The sequence below is a fragment of the Rhineura floridana genome, chromosome 3 (genome assembly GCF_030035675.1).
Source record: "Rhineura floridana isolate rRhiFlo1 chromosome 3, rRhiFlo1.hap2, whole genome shotgun sequence".
Classification (NCBI taxonomy): Eukaryota; Metazoa; Chordata; class Lepidosauria; order Squamata; family Rhineuridae; genus Rhineura; species Rhineura floridana.
Genome location: NC_084482.1, coordinates 195,776,974 through 195,782,874, shown reverse-complemented (window position 1 = coordinate 195,782,874; position 5,901 = coordinate 195,776,974). Strand labels below are relative to the sequence as shown.

Below are 5,901 nucleotides of genomic sequence, written 5' to 3'. Positions count from 1 at the left end.
TCAAGAATATCAATAGCTCAAGATTATCAGTAGCTCATATTGGATGCTACATAAAAGGTTATGTAAGGAAAGACTTGGCTACTGATTCCTGGTTAATAATTTTAATGGAGCTGACCCATACAGCCATTTAATGTGAAAAGTAAGCTTTTTAAAAGCAATTAATTCTCAGTAGTCTATATGATGGTCTCTTGCAATCACTGCCTTTCCACACTTGCCCCTCTCTTAATCCAGAACTTCTCATCCAGGGCTCTTTCTCCCCTTTTCAGAGTATCCTTGGTATGAGAAAATTCAGATTAAGGGAGGGAAAAGACTGGGAAGGCAGTGACAGGAGGAGAATGTCACATGGACAATGGAGAATTAGTGGAGATACAAGAAGCTTACTTTTCACATTAAATGACAGTATGGATGCGCAGGGTTGGCACCAGGCATGACTGGGCCCTTGGGCACCAACTTGCCCCGGGCCTGTGGTGCCCGCCCACACATCCCACCTACCTCTCCCAATGTCTCACACGAATGCTGAGTGTGCTGCATGTGCATGCCTGCCATCAACCAACATGGTGGGGGGGGCTTCCCCAAGGGGCTGATGCCCCCGCTGCCATCTTGGTTGATGGCACACATGCATGCTACACTACATGCACACATGCCTGTCATCAACCAAGATGCCGGCAGAGGCAAAAGCCCCTTAGGGAAGCCTCCGCCACCATCTTGGTCGATAGCAGGCATGCACGGGCAGTGCATTCACAGCAATAGGAGAGGTAGGTGGGGCATGTGTACAGGCTTATTGAAGCCCATGTAGTCTGGGGGTGTGTGCCTGGGAGTCTCCCTCTGATCTGCGGCAGGGTGGGAAGTCGACACTGCCACAGATTGTGGAACAGGAGTGCTACACTCCCACCCTCTGGGCTGCAGGGGCCCTAGGCCAGGGCCTAACCTGGCCACCCTCTGGCACCGGCTCTGTGGATGAGCCCTTTATCACTTAAAGTGGATTTATGGCTGTGTAAAAGATTTTGACAGGTACAGACTTTATCACCATAGTATAGTACATTTCACTTCCCACAGTTCTTTTTTCTGCACACAACTATTTCAGTGCAGGGGACTGTATCCAACTCAGAGTAAACCTACTGAAGTTAATGAAGCTGAATAACTTAGGTGTATTAATTCCAGTGGGTATATTCTAAGTAGGTCTAGCAATGGATAAAACCCAGGATCCTGTTGTCCTTTTCATTTGGTCAGTTTTATTTCAGTATTTCTGGAACTTTCAAAATGAAAAAAAATAAGAATTAATTAGGCTCTGGATTTCTGCAGCCTCTCATATGGCTGAGGCGCACTATTCTATACAAACTGATCACTTTCCTCCAGAGAGAGTTTTCCCATCTCCTTGGTCAGCTCATTAGCTTCATTATGAAAACCCTCAGAGTTTGAACTTTGAAAAGAGCACAAGGAATTGATTAATTAGGCTCTGGATTTTTGCAGGGTGAGATACTATTATATATAAACTATTTATATAAACTATTTTACATAAACTGATCACTTTCCTCCAGAGAGAGTTCTCTCATCCCCTTCTGTACGGTATCTTTAATTGCCTTCTTCTCTGTTTCGGACACTTCTGGCAAGATAGCCTTCAGCTCAGAAGAGATTTTCTCCACTCTGGCATGTAAGTTGTATTCAAACTCTTCCTTTTTCTTAATAACCAAGTCCTGTATAGCTTTACGGGCCTCATCACATCCATCTGCTAACTTAGAGCGTTCAATGCCAAATCTGGGATTGGAAGGGTCCATGGAGATAAGCCTTCCAAGGCTCCCAACATTATCCATCAGGTATTTTGAAGATACTTCCGTGTAAGTCTCTGAAATCATGTGCACTAAGTGAGCCACATTGGAAGCATTGAATGCTTGCTTATAGATCATGTCTATCACAAAATCATTGCAGGAGTAGTTTGCAATTTCTGGCACACTTTTGGCAGAATCTACAAATTCCATGATGCGGCGACTCAGGCAGGAGGTGATGAGACTGGAGATCATCTGGAAGAAGCCTACCATCTTTGCCCACTGCTCCTTCACCCTTCCCAGGGCACCCAGCCCTTTGATTAGCATCTTCCTGGCTGCTTCAAAATCTATTTCCTTTGTCTGACATTTCCTCATGTTACTGAGTATATCTGTCAACTCCTCATTCTGCTTCCTGAAGTTTTCAAAACTTTTTTGGTATCCTTCCTGAGTGATCTTCATCATTTCTTTACTTTGTGCTACCTTGAAACGAGCATTTCCAAATGCTTGTGATTCTCTTTGAACATTTTCTTGGCATTTTGCCATCTTTGGTGTCTTTGGAGGAAATGGTGGTATCCCAGTGCGTGATTTGCTCATGCTGTCAAAAATATCAATATTTTGCTTTAGGTTTTTCATCTTTTCTTTGAGTTTTTTCTTATTTATATTCTTCTTAGAAGTTGCTGCTTCAGTCACTTTCTTTTATCCAGGTTGATGCGACTTTCTGGTCTTTTTCATTGTAAAGTTTCTTCAAGTTAACATTACCTTCTTCATCAATAAGCTCATAAAGAGATTTCCCCAGAGTCACCAGTTGATTTGATTTGCAGCAGACATTGTTCACTGGTATAGGATCATCTTCAGTTTCACTTTTTACAGTACCAGAGTTTAAAATTGCACGGCGCAGTGCAGTCAAAGTGTCTAATAAACTCTCAACAAAATACATGGCTATAGCTTCCCATCCTGTAGGAACACTGTCCATTGCATTTTTGTACTCTTCAAACGTCTCATCAAGTTGATTTTTCATACTGTTGTAGTATGTCTCTGCCACCTTCTTGGCTACTTCTGCTATTTTCTGTCTTTCCTTGAAGTCTTCCAAGGTCTGCCTGGTTTCTTCCAGCTCTTCTTCATACCCTCCTTTGGAACTCAAACAGGCTTCCAACACTTCTTGGACCAGGCAGATGGCATCACTGAATTTGTCCTCAACTGCCTGAGCTAAAGATGTACATTTGTCAGCAATGGATTTCAAGCTTTTCAGCTGAATGGGGAGCAGTGAATCTATCAGCTGTATATCCTCCTGGAACAGAATCTGAACAATTGTTTTTGTAGCCTCTGGGACGCTCATGGAGAGCAGTCTGATGGCATCCATATTCTTGTGAGCCATACTAAAGGCCTTCCAGCCCTTGTGGCTCACCTGCATCAGACAAGTGAGGAACGAGTCTGGGTGTCTGATGTATTTAAATCCTCCTTTCGGTGGCCTCTTGTTGATGGAGAAGTCTCCCTGCCTGCTGAGATACATGCCAGCTCCCCTAAGATGGCAATGGAGATGGGGCCAGGCATCAGATACTCCTCCCAGTTTGCATAGTTTTGCTTATTGTTTGCCACCCTGGGCTACTTCTGGGAGGAAGAGCAGGATATAAATATAACAATTAATAAATAAAGTGAGCAAATGCATACCTACATGAATAAAAATAACATAGAGATTGGATTCCTATAATATACCCTATGTAGTGCTGTTGGTACACATAGCCACTCAACAGGAAGCCAGTGGGAAGCATGGCCAGGGCATTGGCTGTGGGGGTGCTCTGCTGGACAGTGGCCCACTTTGCTGAAATGAGAAACCTCCTGCGATTGCTAGGTGGCCACAGTCAATTATAAGAACATAAGAACATAAGAAGAGCCTGCTGGATCAGGCCAGTGGCCCATCTAGTCCAGCATCCTGTTCTCACAGTGGCCAACCAGGTGCCTGGGGGAAGCCCGCAAGCAGGACCCGAGTGCAAGAACACTCTCCCCTCCTGAGGCTTCCGGCAACTGGTTTTCAGAAGCATGCTGCCTCTGACTAGGGTGGCACAGCACAGCCATCATGGCTAGTAGCCATTGATAGCCCTGTCCTCCATGAATTTGTCTAATCTTCTTTTAAAGCCGTCCAAGCTGGTGGCCATTACTGCATCTTGTGGGAGCAAATTCCATAGTTTAACTATGCGCTGAGTAAAGAAGTACTTCCTTTTGCCTGTCCTGAATCTTCCAACATTCAGCTTCTTTGAATGTCCACGAGTTCTAGTATTATGAGAGAGGGAGAAGAACTTTTCTCTATCCACTTTCTCAATGCCATGCATAATTTTATACACTTCTATCATGTCTCCTCTGACCCGCCTTTTCTCTAAACTAAAAAGCCCCAAATGCTGCAACCTTTCCTCGTAAGGGAGTCGCTCCATCCCCTTGATCATTCTGGTTGCCCTCTTCTGAACCTTTTCCAACTCTATAATATCCTTTTTGAGATGAGGCGACCAGAACTGTACACAGTATTCCAAATGCGGCCGCACCATAGATTTATACAACGGCATTATGATATCGGCTGTTTTATTTTCAATACCTTTCCTAATTATTGCTAGCATGGAATTTGCCTTTTTCACAGCTGCCGCACACTGGGTCGACATTTTCATCGTGCTGTCCCTTGCAGAAGCCATGCTGGCTCTGCTTCAGCAAGGCTTGTTCTTCTATGTGCTTAGTTAATCTAGCTTTAATAATAAATGCTTTACCCTTTCTCAACTGAGGTTTCCTCCAGTGCTGCTACCTCTTCCTCAACCACTCTCTGGCCTCTTGCTCCCTTAAAATGACTCTGACCCTTCATCATTGCTTCTCTTTATGCCTGCAATCCCCTCCCTCTCAGAACACCTACACCACATCCATATTCCAGAAAAAGGTGATAACCTTATCTCAGGTGGATATAAGTTCATACATGAGTTCATATCCAGATGTCTTGGAGGGACTTGGGCTATTTCCAGGCACTCACCATATTTACAGAGACCCCACTATTCAGTCAGTAATTCATGGGGGGCGTAAAATCCTGGTTGACCAAACCCACAGAATGGGTCAATAGCCTTGTTATTACCCAGAAAAATCTTGACCCTAAAGACTTAAATAAGGCCATCAAAAGACAACACTTCTTGATCCCTTCCATTGAAGATGCACAGTGCAGTTCAGCTGGCAAAAAAAGTCTTGTTCTGGATGAGAAAAATGGCTACTGGCAGGTTAAGCTTGATAAGGAATCAGCTGAGCGGTGTACATTTAACACTCCTTGGGGTCGCTACCATTTCAACAGATTGCCCTGAAGACAGACACTCCACTCCATAGCCCCTTCCTGGTGAACTCCCTGTGCCACTGGACTCATGAAGTGTGGTGGGAGGCATCTGGGTCCTCAGGAGAAGGTGCTTGTGAGGGTCTGGGCTCTGGCCCTAATGGTCCAGGAGGTTCCTCTGGGGGTTTCTATCTGCCAGCCTCAGTTGTAGTGGTCCGTTGATTGTCAGCAGCTGGTTCAGAGCCCTGAGTTTGATCTGGCCCCTTAGCTGCACCCTCTGCAACTTCTGACTCTGTGTTTGAATTGCTGCTGAATTCAGGGATCATGACACTGGGTTAGTGGGCACATTTGGAATTTGGAGCAAGTGCCATGGGCACCATTCGTAAAATTGATGGAGAATACAAAATGGTGGTGGGGTTGTGGCATAATACACAACGGCTGCCACATCTAAAAGGGCAGAAGAATACGCAGGACCACAAGATGGTGCTGGCATGTTCCTCCATCAATGAGAAAAGACACCGTCATCAGCCATCACCACACTTGCTCTCAGGGGAAGCCATTTGGATCTCTGCTGTGTTCAGCATGGAAAGGAGTGTAGGTGTCCACCAATGAAATGTTGTCATGTTATGGGGGGGGGGGTTCAGTGTAGGAGAGGCTAAGCCTGCAACCATGAAATGAACAGGAAGAGCAAACAGCCTCTTGTGTATTATAGATTTTTGAGGAGATATTTACTGAGACATTTTGTGGTCACCATAGGAGGTACTGGCGGACACAAGGCATCCATGGGAGCCAAGTCGGTGACTCCTGTCTCTGATATTAAGCAGGTACTTCATATTCCTCTTCAGCCAT

General features: G+C 45.0%; 1 pseudogene; it reads right to left on the bottom strand.

Annotated features, from left to right (window-relative positions):
* Positions 1-1,511: 1,511 nt before the first annotated feature.
* Positions 1,512-5,901, bottom strand: LOC133378847 (uncharacterized; annotated as a pseudogene).